This window comes from Cupressus sempervirens, chromosome 8 (assembly GCF_028749045.1).
Source record: "Cupressus sempervirens isolate cs-2001-9-10 chromosome 8, ASM2874904v1, whole genome shotgun sequence".
NCBI classification, from domain to species: Eukaryota; Viridiplantae; Streptophyta; class Pinopsida; order Cupressales; family Cupressaceae; genus Cupressus; species Cupressus sempervirens.
Window position 1 is genome coordinate 203,375,975 of NC_143125.1, and position 15,907 is coordinate 203,391,881.

At 34.2% G+C, this 15,907-nt stretch overlaps 1 pseudogene across 1 annotated transcript; it reads right to left on the reverse strand.

Annotated features, from left to right (window-relative positions):
- Positions 1-1,757: 1,757 nt before the first annotated feature.
- Positions 1,758-6,097, reverse strand: LOC149542226 (G2/mitotic-specific cyclin S13-7-like; annotated as a pseudogene). The gene is made up of 11 exons (XR_016355180.1): positions 5,840-6,097; positions 5,712-5,758; positions 4,766-4,910; positions 4,624-4,656; positions 4,177-4,488; positions 3,438-3,572; positions 3,271-3,357; positions 2,992-3,153; positions 2,741-2,899; positions 2,452-2,630; positions 1,758-2,187 (listed from the first exon to the last, which is right to left on the reverse strand). The product of XR_016355180.1 is annotated as a G2/mitotic-specific cyclin S13-7-like (transcript).
- Between the last annotated feature and the right edge of the window lie 9,810 nt (positions 6,098-15,907).

Here is a 15,907-nt window from a genome sequence, read left to right on the forward strand (position 1 = left end):
ATAATTGTCCAATGCACCTTCAACATCTTGGTTTGATTTCCACTGTTCTTTTCATTCAGAATATTGCATTTAATTTGGATAAGCAGATTGTGTTAAATGGTTGCAGAATACAGAAATCTTCATCTACCATTTGCCATGTTTTTTTGGAATGATTATATAATGGGTATGGTATTCATGAAGTGATTTCCCCAAACTAGTTAGGGGAAGGAGTGCTTCTTATCCTTCACTGTCAATATATCATTACAACTGTAATTCATGTAGGCAAAGCATCCATGCACATCAACTTATTATCCATTTTGGCAATGTTCTCACCACATTTAAGAGATTACTAGTATAGTCTCCAAATTTATATAAAATCATTTATTTCTGGCTTCAGTAAGCTCTTACACAATTTCACTTCCTTCTGGAGGTATTGTTTGGGCTGGATTCAATTGTCTACATTATGCATAACTAGTCCCTTGGCCCCTTTGGAATTTTATTTCTACTTCCAGCCCAGTGGCTCTTTGAACTCTTGCTGTTTATGCTACAGCTTTGGTTGTACTAGTATGTTTCTAGATAGTTTTTGTGTTTAGTATCCTTTCTCTGGCAGTGCTTGGTGTGATGGTGCTAACTTTCATGTGTATAGGTTACTCGTCTATGGCCTATGTGTATTTGTTAATAACTCTATTATAGGTTGGCTTTGATGTTTATCTTTTGTAAGTGTGCTGTGACTGTACGCTCTCGGACTGTTGTACTGTAAAGGGTCAGCGCCCTAGTTTTTTGCTGCTGATTAATATAAGAAAACCAATAATATTCATTAATATTTGTAAAAGAACATGCTTTAGAAAAACTTATTGTAGGAAAAATTACAGCACAACCAATGAACGTGTTCATTCCAAAAAAAAGTTATCATGATCAAACATTCTTCATGAGGTTTCAAAAGCAGCATATGTTTATCACCTGTCATTTTTTCATAGAAGAAACAAAAGAATAATTGTATAATACTTTAATGTTTCTGAAGGTGTTAATGGCTGCTCAAATGGCAAGGACATGGGTTCTCACAATGGAGATCCAAATTCAAATCTCTATAATAACATCTAATGGTGGAGTTACAGGTGGATTCTTGGATTTCTATTGTAACTTCTAAATGAATTTGAATACAAACTTACTAATATGAATAAAGTGATTGTAGTATTAGGGGAGGTGTACTTTGCAACCTACAAAGCTATGGGCGGGGTCAAAGCCTAATGATCAACAGTAGGTGGTCAAAGCCTATAAACATACAGACCTAATGCTTTCACTACAAGATCGTTATATTTTGCCAAGGATGGAAGGGCTCATCAAGTTTGATGGAAACACTAGAATCTTCTTCATAAAAAGAAGGTATCCAATAGAACCATAAAGAAATAATTTTGATGAAATAATTCCTTTTACATAAAGAAATTCGTAGATTAAGCCATCCCTGCTATCCTATTAACCTACACTGTGCTCTGAAAAAGGATAGTGGTAAGCAGAAATACTCAAAGGTAATATAATACATCTTTGAATCTGACAAGAATAAAATTGGTGATGGAAAAGTAAATTTCTTGAGTAATTCCTCTTTCACGACTAAAATGAGAAGAATCAACTTCACATTCATAGTCATTGCAGATTAAGTTCAATTTTACACTTGAACTAGCTAGAATTTTGCTAAATGCAAACTGACTTAACAAAAATACCCACTTACAAGTATTATGGTGTGAGTACATACCAGAGTCATTTTTTGAGTAACACAATACTGAAAAAAAAAAAACCTTCGATTCAAGTTGGTGCTTGACCTCTTAAAGTATTTCAATTATAGAAGGCCATCCCATAATTCTGTTTCTCAATTTTGAAACTATTTATGATGGCATCAACAAATGATAATGACTTGAAGAAAAATAGTACATATTTGTTATTCTTAAAATGGATTAAAGGGGATCATCTTCTGTGAGCAGCATAACAATCACTGGTTTCCAGGGTCACAACATTAAATAGCCCCTTTATTTGTCATGAATAATTGCTGTATCTGCAACTGCAAAACTCCATTTTTTAAACTATGCAGGAAGCTTTGCAGGACTCATTAGGGCCACACTGCCAAACTGAGGTGAAGTGTACTTCTTAAAAACCATGTCAAATTCACTTCGTGCCAAGTTCTGGTGAAATAAAACAATCAATCTAGCACACTCTCTGCACAAAGAAAAATACCCTGCATACTGTTATACAATATTCTTGGTAGTAATGTATATTTTTCAGTAATCCAGGCATACGGAGCTCTATGGACTGTCCCATGTCACAATAAAGACAACTTTAAAGCAAACCAAAAGAAGGCTCAAACTTTGTTTATTGACATGCTAAATTCTAACTATTCAATTATGAGGATTTGATCTTGCATCTTTAATGTTCATTTTCTAAAAGTTGGTTAATCCAAAAGAAAAGGATCAGGAATCTTACTTGAGGTCTGCCACATTATAGCCTGTATAACGTTTAAGTGTTTCATTCCAGATTGATTCCTTTTTCAAAGCACACTGAGCAGTAAATACTGCTGCAGCTGCAAGCATTGATGGTTTAAACTCGGTCATCACATAACGGAGCAAGCTTAGTTCTAAGAAAAAGAAGACCACATTTTCCATCTGTAAATACACCAAACATGCTTTTAGAGAAGAAAGAGGCCGTAGACTAATAAGGAAACCAACATAGAAATTGTAAATATAAAGGAATTAAAGCCTATGTCAGGTCTTGCCTCTTGGTCGGAGCCAGCTGCCTTTAGAAACCTCATGGCAAATACATATGGAGTAGGGACTGAGAGATGAAATTTGAGCTTATTGAGCATTGTCTTTTCCATAGTCAGTATCTGCTGTCTTGTACATTGTTCTTCTGCTATGTAGACAAAATCATCCATCTGTAATCAAAATTGAAGCCTTTTAAAACACCAGATCACTCTTATAAACACTCTATGAAGGAATTCTCTCTAATTATTAATCTAAAGCCTACCTCTGGAGGCAAAACTTCTTCATATTTGGAAGCAACAAACATTGCGGTGATACCCACTAACTGTAAATTTCTCTTTGGTACAAATTCAATGGAAAGATATCTATCAAATACGTTTGAGGCAAGAAATAATGTTTCTGGCATCATTTCAAATTTCCTATGTACCTACAATTTCAGATTAGCCAAATCAGATACCCAACAGAGGAACTTTGTCATATTTTTTATTTTTATCAATTTCCAAAGACTTTTAAGAATGCTTCTAGGAAGATGAGAAGCACTTACCTCAATCAACCAGTCAATAACAACTCCTCTCATCTTCTCATTGATTTCCAATTGGGAGGGCATATAGTTTGGCACACAACTCGTGCTCTGAGTATAATTTGGTCATAAGTTATATGTGGCTAAGCATAAAAATGTCTACATTTTGTTTTGAAATATTACTATAGTACCTCAATTTTGCGGTAGAACTTGTAAATATCCTCCACATACTCAACCACTGCAAGCTGATTCCCAAGATCTCCTTCATCAATGTTTGGCAAGAAGTTTTCTGGAGTCCGTTCAGCATCCCTTATGCCACAAAATGCCTGAAAAATAATTTATTCATAAGAAACTAAAGTTTTTTTAATACTTGAATATACTTGTGCTTAGCAGAAAAAAAATTCAAGGAGAACTTCATTAAAGGTTCTGATGTGCAGTTATAATGTGGGATGATCCGTGGCTGCAACAAGGCAGTCCATAATTCAGCTGATATGTGGATAACTGTTCATGGTTCAAATCTGGAGATCTTAAAAATTAAATTCCAAGAATGTCCAAATTCAACCAATAACATCAAAAGAGGTGTATAAAGCCATAGAGAAACAATTTTTTTATAGAATGTACATGATATAACATTCTATGCATGTCCATGAGCCCTTGGTCTCATGTGAAACAAGGTTCATAAAGAGTCCACTAGCGATCAAGTCTTAGTAAAGTAAGGCATCGACATCATGAGAGATGAGGCTGTCAAATTTCAAGGAATAGATACCTCTCAATTCTTTGCTCTTAGCCAAAGAGGTTCAGCCTCATGCTCCCCAAATTAAGTGGCTAAAACAGCTTGTGGATGAAAAATTCTCCATTAAAAATAAATTCCGTTCACAAATCCAAGGCAAGGACAAATTCTTTAAAAACAACGAGAGAAACTGTACTCACTTCACTCCGAGCTACGAGAGTTGCAGTTAAGCTCGGACATTGTGATTGCTAGTTGCTTTTACCCTAGATGGCTGTCTAGCAGCCAACACTCTATCTTTTGTATTATTTTCTATGTCTACACTTGTCCCGGGTAGATCGATGCCCTTTTAATTTTGACAAAAAATAACATGAAGAGCGTGAGTAAAAACAAGTAAGCAAAATAATTATATAAAATGCTTATCAAAGGAGTTTGAACATATCACCTTATCCGTGGCAGTGGTTCTTTGGGTTGCAGCAGACCTTGCATTGGCAAGCAATTGAGCTCCATAGCTCCTGTTAAAAAGGGCTCAAGAATCAATCAGAAGTTATTCTATTGTAGATAAATCATTTTTTACAACTTATGACAGGCCACATTTCCCCAGAATCCATTGGCAGAGGAATTGTTTGGTTGTGAAGCAGATGACAAACCTAGTTATGGGGTGACGGCCTTTACCATATCTCCTGTAAAACAAAAATACCAACATATATTGAACTCAAAAAACATCTCAATTAAGTCAAATACAAGTCCTCTTGTATCAACAAAATTGATCATTGAATTAAAACAATATACCCATTGGCTCCTCTCTTGGTGGTATTCAATCTGGTATTGATTTCCAATACAGTGTTTCCAATATCTGCCAAAACTGCCCTATTTATTGCTTGTGAGGTCTTTTGTCTACGAGCTTCTACTTGTGAGACCTTCTGGTCATGAACTTCTGCGACAAGAAATGTTTTTCAATTCTATGTCCTTGAACAATTGCAAACATCCACAAGACAAAGAAGAACAAATGGTTATTCAAAAGGCATGAAGCCATTAACTCTACCCCAAGATGTTCAACATTAAATTAAATAGTTCCATGGAGTTTCCTGATGCAAGGCATGGGGATGCACGGATAGGTTTTGGGAAGGCCTGAATTTGGGGATGGTGAGAAGACTGCAGGGGATGACGGCAGAACGACAATGGTGGAGTGGTTAATTTAGCTCATTCTCAATTTTTCAGAATGAGTAGATTGAGGACTTTGTGAGGGCCAATAGGTTAATTTAGCCAACTAGTTTAAAGTAGCGCTTTAGGTCATTCCGAAACATAGTTGGAAGACTCACATATCTCTGCAGCCTCCTAACCGTTGAGTTCCTCTTTGGAAGGATTCAATCGTATATTAAACCAATTCACTCGAGAATTGAGGAGAATTAGAAACCCTCTCGATCTCATTGATTTATGCTGGAGCTCATCTATCTCTTAGGTTTTCATATAGAGAAATTATCATGAGAGAAAGGGGCTACCATTAGGGATTTAGGAAAATACTGGATATTTTCAACCTCCATAAACATGTTAATTTCTTGACCTCTTCGTAAAAATTCAAAATTCATCTGGTCGTTCGTAGATTCAGGTCTAGGAGACGTAAGGGAAACCATAAATTTCCTTGACCTCATGAAATTAGTCAGAGTCTGTTCAACTTCCATATAACTAACTAATGATAACAATCTATAATTTGAATGAGCTACAATAACCCACTAACCTTTTGCTGGGTTTGGTAGATTTTCCATTGTACAGAACTCCAGCAGTCTGCAAGATTCCAGAGAGATATTTTGTTACTCTTTAGGAACCAAAACCATATTTTTTAATCTTTAATGTATCTTGACTTACGCTGGCTATTTAACTTGTTGGTCTGGTTTACTGTAATTGAAGAAAATAAATTTGCTTCTCAGGCCCCCGCTAATTCAATATATCCAATGAAGCTCAATAACAGGTTCAATGGTACCACAACGAAATGGTAAGAGGGTAATACAAAAGGACTATATTTTATAATCGAGAGAGCCGTTAGAATTGGGAGGGTGCAAATAGGCGTTGGACATTAATATGGGAAACTCCCTCAATCTTCCCGCCAACTAATTGACTGACCCAGTTTTGGAATATTAATGCTTACCCTTAATAAATGTTATTGATGGAGGATTTTTCATTTAAAGTCGATTTTTTTTTAATATGAGATTTGAAGCATCAGCTTTAACTTCGATTTTTTTTTTTTTGGGCTAAGAGTTAAATGAAAACAGTTCTTTAATGAAGATGGTTCCCTTCAAGGGTGTTTTGAATGGGGGAGGGTTGCCTCCTAAAGAATCTAATTTTTTTGGCCTTAGGTCAAATGAGTTCTTTTTTAGGCAAGTTCTTTCCATAATGGAGGTTCTTGAACTCTCAAAGTGAATGGTTACCTTCTAAAGAGTGATTACAAGCCTATGTTAGCAATTCAACCCATTATTGTGGAGGAGGGTGCTAATTAATTCTCTAATCACACTTTGATTTTATATTCATAGGAATTGGGGGTTTTCTACTTTTTTTGGAATCATGGGCTCATCACACTTGGAACCTAAAGGGAGAGATGGAAGTAATGTTGATGGATAAAAACTATTTTGTGGTGGTTTTTTTCTTACATCTTAGATAGAAATAATGCCTTTGAAGGATTCCTTATTTCTATAATTAAGTGGGCATATTCATTACATCCTGGTGTGTTGATTTTCACCTAATAGAATAGCCATTGTCAAGATTTTTGGTCTAGGTGTGGCTTTTGTAGTTCCTATTGAAATTTTAGAGATGTGACATGTTTCATTTAATGGCTTTATTTCTTGGAAAACCAATTGGATTATCTAAAAAAAAAATGGAGAAAAAGATGATTACTTGGACTCAAATTTGTGTTGAGATAAATTTGAGTAAATCATTACTAGACTCTATTGAAATCTAATTGGGGCATCCTCTTAGATCCAACAATTAGACTATGAAACCCTTTCATTTTGTTACATTGAATTTTGCATGAATATGGAAATCTATAGTATATGTGTCCCAAGACTAAAAATGTAGGGCCTTTGGATAAGGAGTTGTCTTAGCCTCCTAAATAGGATAAAGGGAAATCTCCTATAGTGGAAGGTAGAGAGAGTTTTACTTTGGTCAAGCCTTGTGGCAAGGGTAGAAGAAAGAAATGAACTCTAAAGGATAGACAAATTAATGATATTCATAATAATTTTGAGCCCTTAAAAGAATTCTAGATTATTTTGATGCAAACTTGGCAATATTACCTTCAGATCTAGTTCCTATGAGTGCAGACATAGTAATTAGTAGGAAGGACTCCATTTTCCTAAGGAGCCCATGATAGGAGGATTTGTTTCTCAAATGGATATAAATATAAATCTTTATTCTCTAGATTTATTAGAGTGGAGTGATAAGGAAATTGGAGATGGTATAGGTGGAAGAAGCTCTAAGGATACTCATGAGATGGAGTCTTACAAAGTTGGTGAAGGCAAGTGTGTCTCACTTTCTTTAGGGATACTCTAAAAAAGTATCAAGAAGCAGGCTCTTAACAAGCCTTCTAAGGTGGTCAGAAGAAGGACAAGGAAAAAGTTAAATTGTTCTAAGTGAAAAATTTGGCATAGTTTTGATTGGTAAAATCCATTGATTCACACTTCTCTTAGAAATAATTTTCTCTCATGGAATGTAAGAGGTCTGAATAGAATCCCTATAAAAAAATCTATTTGGGATTTTGTATGTGGTTATTCTCTGAATATTATTTTTATCTAGGATACTAAGTTGTCAATTACATGAATATTGAGCGTGGCTTCTTATATTTGGATGAGAATATAGTTCTAGTGTATTGGGCACCCAAGGCAATGCAAGTGGTGTTTCTTTCTTTGAGACTTGATAAAGTTGGTTCTTTTATGGTGGATTTATAGTAGATCCTCTTTTCTTATTGTGGCCTCAAGTTTGGAATTAGGTGAAATTATTCTCTTTTTTAATGTGCATGTTATGATTGATCTTCTAGGGGAATATGTATTTTGGTCTCTTCTTAGGATGGTCAGATCTCTTATTCCTTATCTCTTTTAGATTATGGAAACATATTTTAATGTTGTTTTAAGTATGGATGAAAAAGGGGGAGGTATTGCCAATCTTGATTAGTCTTCAAGTCTCATTAGGAAGAATTTAAATTTACTAAACTTAGTGGACATAGAATCATAGAATGGTGTTTTCACTTTGAATGCTAGATAGGGTGATTTTTATACTATCTCAAATGGGTTGGACATTTTTTTTCTCTCTACAATTTTTATTGGTTATAATTGGAATACAAACTCTAATATCTTTGATGGGAAGGGTTCATATCATTAGTTAATCAAAATTTATGATTCTCACTTTGGAAACCCCAAAAATCCCTCATTCAAATTTCAACTCATGTAACTTCATGACTTGTCTTTGTTTGAGTTTGTTATATATTGGTGTGACATGGGGAGGCCTTTATTTATGACTACAATGCATTCTGTTTCTAAGAGATTCTAATATGTCAAAATAGAAGTTGAAGAAGTGGAATAGGAAATCATTTAGATTGTTTTCATGGCTAAAGAGGTAGCCCAACCTCTCTTGGAAAATATTGCTCATTGGATTAGAGATTGCGTCTTAACTAAGGATTATTCTAGTTTAGAAGTAGTTACTATCAAAGAGTTAGAATAATGGTTTTTAAGAGAGGATATCTTCTAGAAGAAAAAATTGTGTATTGATTAGTTGTAGGCTAAAGGTGGAAAACTCCATTCCTTCATAACTTTGTGAAGGATAGGAGGCACTTGAACTTTTTTTACTTCTCTTAGATCCTTAGAAGGGAATTAAATATACTCTTACATGATTTATACTAAGGTCATTCAATTCTATTTTGGGGTGTTCATTGAGGTCTCTTTGGTGGCTCTTGAGGTGAAAGATCTTATTATAGATAGTATCCCTTTATTGGTCACTAATGAAATAAACACATCTCTAATTACAATTATTAATGTGGAGGAATTTATAGGATTTTTTTTAAGATTTTGAAAGGGAAGTCTCGTATTCCATATGGTTTTCCAATAGAGTTTTATTAGATGGGAGATTATTATGATGCATCTTCTTGAGGTGGTTTTTAAATCTAAAAGGAATAAACATATGGTGAAATATATGAATGCTATATTCTTGGATCTTATATTAAGAAGTGAAGGAAATGTCTCTTTAGGGAAAAAATGTCCTATAGCTTAATGCAATATTTTTTATAAGGTTATAAAAAGTTGATTTTTGAAAGGATTAAACCAAGGTTTGGTGATTTTGTTTTAGAAGAGAAAGGTTTTTTTATTGAGACATGTAGAGTCTTAAATTGGAAGAAATCCAATTTGATGAAAGTTTATCACCTATTTAATGCAAGATCATCATCTCATGCATCTCTCTCTCTCTCTCTCTCTCTCTCTCTCTCTCTCTCTCTCTCTCTCTCTCTCTCTCTCTCTCTCTCTCTCTCTCTCTCTCTCTCCTTCTATTTTCTTCTCTTTTTACTAGGTAGAATGGGGGTAAGACCTAATTGATCCTATTTCCATGGAATAAAGCTCAAGATAGGATCTAACCACCTAGGAACTCCCTTTCCTTCATCTAATAACTTAGAATCTCTTATTAACACTGAAATGCCTATATCTTGAGTTCTACACGTGATTTCTATAATTTGGAACCTATTTTGGGACATTGAAGGAATCCCAAAGGTTATGGGCCCTGGTTCAAAAGGGTGCACTATGACCCTACCCAATCAAGGACATAGTACATCCATACTTGGGCCCTATTTTGGGTCCATTTCTTAAGTCCCATGCCTAAATTGTTCTAGGTTGTTAACTTCTAGATGGGTCAACATGCAAGAATTAGTCAATTTTGAGCTCTTTATAAACCCACCCATTTTCTCCATTTTGCATCTAGGGTCATACAGACACAATAATTCAAGTAATCAAGCACACAAATTTTCAAGTTTTCAAGCATTGAAGTCTTCAAGCATCCTTCAAGAAAATTCCTCCATTTAAGATCAAGGATTCAAGCATTCACACAATTAAAGGAATTTATCATCAAGATCTCTTTAAATCCATTTCAAGGTCCTTTGTTGCATCTTCTACATCCATTCATTCACACTCTTGATCCAAGTCCATTGGTAAGAGAGCTCATTGCATTCAATTCAAGAGATTCTACTATTGTAAGGTGAATTCGTATATTTACTTTATATTTCTACAATTGAATCATCCAATTTAAGGTTAATTCCTAAGTTGGGGCTTGACCAAGGAAAAATTCCCACAAATAATGAAAAACCTTTTTTAATTTAGGTTTCAAATCTCAAATTGGCAAATGGGTTATAGATTTGGATACCCCTTTTGACTTTCTTCAAAATTGTGGAATCAGATACAATGTTGGATACATTCTTGCAAGGCTACAAAGGTCACCCTTATAGATGGAAGTCACCCTTGTTAGATCACCAAAGATTTTTTTGCTTTTGCAAATTTTAGCATTTCCAGTCTAGATCTAGCATTATTTATCAATTTTGGGCAACATAAAAAATATGAAATCAAATCTAAAAGGTGTGTCCTCTATATTATTTATTATTTTAGCATATGCACATATTTCAATCACATATCTTTCCTTAGGTCTCATTATAATCATAGTTTTCCAAGGGCTTTTGTGTATTTTTCCCTCTTATACCCCACTACATCTAGCTTGTACTGGTGCTCCTTTGTCATTGGTTGGCACCAATCTTTCTGGATCTAGTTTATTTTGTAAGGGGCATCATTTTGGTCTCATCCTAAATGGTATCAAGAAAAAATTATATATGCTAGATAGGCAAAGGAAAATATCTTGTCAACAAATATAAATAATTATTACAAAAAGTTGTGTTATTTAAGATAGACATGCATCATGAGATAAATATTGTTAATATATTTTAAATTGACATGTTTAAGATATCTATACAATTAGAAGTTGTAGATACAATTTGCACAATGTTATTTAGCATTTATCTACTTTTTATGTTTTTATATAATTATATTCGCCTTTGACAAATAAGAAATCGTATCATATACATTGAAATGCATAAACTACATGACACTTATTTTACATTATTAAATCACATATTAATGAATTTCATATATGTCTAGAACAATATGTATATTATGCTAAAGGAGTAATAATTATTTGATGGAGAACAAATCAAGAACAATAATGTTAGTCTGAGGTCTAGCTACACTGCTTGTGTCGGAGTTGGATCTCTACAATTTTTCTCGAGGTTTGTTCTTATGGAGTGAATTTGGTATTTTTACAAGATGTTGGAAATATTGTTTGAATGAGCTTTTGGGGTATATGATTCTTACTCAAGGGTAGTTTTTCACTAAGGTATTCCCAGGTTTTTCATTTTGTGTGTTTGAATTTTTATTTGAGAGCTATTTTTAGTAGTGGGGTGTTGTTTTTAGTTGATGTTGAGTGTTTTTGTTTGGAAAACCTGATTTCTTTATTCCTATGATTGTTCCCTTTATTCGATGAAAGATTTTTTTTGGAGATTTTAATGTTGGGAGTCATATTTTTTTCTTTGATTGTCTATGCATGGTGTTGCATGGAAAAATTTATTTAATGAAGATGGTTCCCTTCAAGGATGTTGTGAATGGGGAAGGGTTGTCTCCTAATAAACCTAACAATTTTGGCCTTGGGGAAAATGAGTTTTAATTTGAGGCAAGTTCTTTCATGAATGGAGGTTCTTGACCTTTGAGGGTAATTGGGTGCCTTCCAAAGAGTGAATACAAGAATGTGTTGGTGATTCATGTTAAAGTAATAAAGGTTTTAATTTTTTAATTTTTATCAATAAAAAACCAAGGCCTAATGATTTTTTATATTAATAAACTAAAATTTAGAAGAATCTCTATTCAAATAGCATTGGTAGGAAAGAATGGAGAAGAAAACCTCCAATCTTTCCTGGGACTGAAGTCCTTCAGAATACATATGTAAAAGGGGGATACCCCAATTCTAACTATTTGACCAAGGTCGATTTCATTTATATAATGGAAACATACATTAGAGATTTAGAAATCAATCTCTCTTGTGTGAGAGTGGGTAATAATCCATGATGATTAGGGAAGGAGCACTTTGATTTCCAAGGGTAAGATTGACAAGACTAAGTGCCAAAAGATTGATAACATATCCTTCTATTCTACATTAACCACACTTTATGCTCCATGCTAATTATTATTTCTAAATAATATATTCAATTTGTTCAAATAAAACTTTCTCTATCTAGTTTTAATCATAAGTGAATGACTAAGTTGGATTGCCTATTGTAGATCTACACTGATTATGATTTAACATCTATTTGATTATGCTACTAGTGTTTATTTTTATACTGTGTTACTCATGTTTTAAACATATTTGTTATTATATCTGTACATGTCATCTTTTTGTCAGCAAACATATTAGTGATTAATAGTTAAGAAATATCTTGAAAATGACTCGAAGAAAATCCTAGTTACAATTTATTGATAGCGTTAGGTCAAATAGAATTACTAGATAGATTCAACATCCTTATATTTTATTCATTCATTGGGCTATGGAGAAGCTAAAATGATGCCGGAATCTTAGAACTAGGGTCCTGCAATATACATAGGGTAGCCAAAGAAGGAAAAACTAAGGATCAAAATATATATTAAAATAGATTAGTGTTACATCAATGCCATATTATAAAGACCGAACCCTTGGTTTCCAAAATCATCACTAGCACCAGTACCCTGGCTACTAGGATGCTACTAGAGAGTAAACCTAGAAACCATAGAGCCCATAAGATTTATACTAAGAACAAAATTACATCTTCCTTAATTTCAAAGATCGTAAATGGGCTAAGCACTCATTCGAGAGGAGATACCCTAACTTAAGATAGTACAAAAAAAAAAATTGATAACATAATAAAGCTAATGACCATTGAACAAAACCAGAAGAGAATGAGGTACATCTCCAAGCTATTTACCTAAGAGCGTAGAGTTAGAAGTTAGACCTGTTAACCCAAAAAATTGTCACTACAAGAGCACTCCTGAACTAGGTTTCTCCTTCCCTCTTCCAGTACACAATTATGCTTATAGTAGCTTCCTTCAAGTCTTTGTCCTTGGAGCCTAGAGGGAACTCAAAATTTTTCCTTACCCTACTAGATTTATCTAAGTTTGGAAGGAAAACTCTAGGGCTATAAGGTCTGCAAAATTGACTCTCATTTGAATGTATGCCTTGAAGATTTGGAGGTAATGCATGAGCTAGTCCTTTTTGAGGTCCTTTACAATGCCTCTGCACCAAAGAAGGAAGTGAATGATGGCCTCTATTTTTGGTCATTCTTGATAAAAATTGATGTTTTCCAATATGACCAGAGATGGACGCCTAGGCATAATTACTCATCCAAAGCTCCTAGGTAGGCATTCCCTATAAACTTTTGACAGAGGAACCTTAAGTTTGTCGTATATGCTAAAAACTACCTTTTCTAAGCCTTCTAACAATTATGGGTCAAACAAATTGTAGCAAAGCTAGATAATCTCCCATTTACCAATTTTGGCCCTAGCTAAACACCCAACAAACACTCCTACAATATCGCTATTAGTTCTCTAGGAGTACTCATAATTGAAGACTCCTTCACCTAGCACCTAACTAATGGCTACCTTGGTCATATCATCTATAGGATTAAGTAGTTGATTCCATCTCTTAGCCTTAACATTACCTCTAAATGCCATAGTACAGACATCTAAAGCATGACATAAGATGATGTTTGTATCCATTCTCACATCAAAACTAGACAATGTCTAAACTACCCAAAGCAGAAGTAGTAAAAAATGAAATAGAGTCAAGTAATAAATACTACTCTCAAGGTTCAAAAATATCTAGAGAGGTGTGAGAGATTATGACATCCAAAGATCATTGTAGGTCATGAGTAAATCTATACATAAGCTTTATGATTACAATGTATTGCCAATCTTCTATATGTACTCTTAGTGATGAGAAAAAATGATGAAAGTTCACAAAATGATGAAACCATTAAGTCTACGTACAATAAAGGGGGAGGGATAAAAATGGTCTATTTGATTAAGGTGTTACATTATTATCTAATTCATTGGCTAATACAAGAATATTCTCTCCATTTGTTCCTTTATTAGCCAACTAGTTTGCTTCTTAATTGCCTTCTCTGTAAATATGGTTAAATCTTACTTCTTCAAACATATCCATTAGGTTGAGGATATTACCAAGTTTAGAATTTAAGACCCAATTAGGTGTTTTTCTTTTCCTAAGTGTGTTTAGTATAATTTGAGAGTCTCTTTCTATTATGATCGTATTTATTTTTATTTTAAGACCAAGTTTTAATCCTTCATCTAAGGCTTCTAGTTCTGCAATATTGTTGGTAGCTATGCCTAGAGGTTTAGCTCTCTTCATGATCCAATTTCCATAATCTTCCCTGATTATACATCTAATTCCTGCTTTCCTTGGGTTTCCTCTTGAGGCTCCATTAAAATTGAGTTTCTTTCATCCTTTTGGTGTAGGTTCCCACCTACATTTGATTCTTGTTGTATTCTTCTTTTTTAATAAGTTTGGGGCGGGATTTGTTAAATGAATCCAATTCTTTTTTATTTCTACATCCCATTCTGAGAATGGACCTTCTTCTTTTATAGTCTTTCTAAGGTTACAATTCATAACTTTTGTGATGCTAGCTTCAATTTTTTTGAGGAGAGATGAAGCATTAATTTCTATGTTGTTGAAAATCCATCAATTTCTTTCTTTCCAGATCTCCCATACTAGAATAGAAGGGGTGAGGTTCCATAATTTTCCATACACTTTGTAATTAGAGTCTTTGGGCCACCTTGTTAGGTGGTCTTGCCAAGCCGTTGGGAGTGGGGCAGTCCAATTAAGTTTCATTTTAAGCCACTCCCAACACTCCTTGGCATGTTTACATTGATAGAAGAGATGCTTTGTTTTTTTAGAATTTTCTTTACATAGAGTGTATCTAGATGGGCCTTCAAATCCCATTTTCTCGAATCTATCAGTAGTTAGGATTTGATTTTGTGAGGCTTCCATAGAAAAATACTTGCTTTAGGTAATCTTATTAGGTCCCAACAGAGACTAAGGGGCATGTTTATAGCTTCCCATATTTGTGAATTGATTATTAGGTTGTATCCTTCCTTTACCTAATATGTTCAATCTTTGGAGGCTACCCAAATGAGCTTATCTTCCCTATCATGGTAGTTGATTAGTCAATCTCTAGGAATAGTCTCTCATTTCTCTTGTTATTCTAATAGAAGGCACAAATTGCCTAGGGATTTCCATCTCCATGGAACTTCTGCATTAGAAGGATCATATTGGATATAATCAGCTACCTTGGCTCCCCATACAAAAGTTAGTAGATTTCTAGAATTGATAGCGAGATTTGATTTGTCTAGGGGGGTGTCTTTTCCATGAGTCTTCCTAGAATAGAGCTTTATCACCTCTTCCTATATCCCAAGTTACATAATTAGAGATCAAAGGGTGAAAATTTAGAATGAAATTCTAGGTTATTAATCCTTTGGGGGGAGGGGGGGTTCCTAGTTCTCAAGAGTGATGAGTTGTCTGTTGCATTCAGATATTTACTATACATTATTCTAGCCCATTTACTGTCTCTTTCTTGATACATCTGTCGGATTTGTTTGGCTCCTAACGCTTCATTCTACTAGTCTAGGTTTTTGACTCCTAATCCCCCTATTTCTTTTGTCCTATAGATCTTGTCCCATCGAATTAGAGTTGCCTTCCTTTTATCTTTTGTACCTTTCTAGAAGAAGTCTCTTAGTTTTACTTCTATTTTTTTATTGATGTTCTTAGATAGTTGAAGACATGATAATTGGTAAGTAGGTAATGATAAAAGAACAACTTAGATTTTAGTTG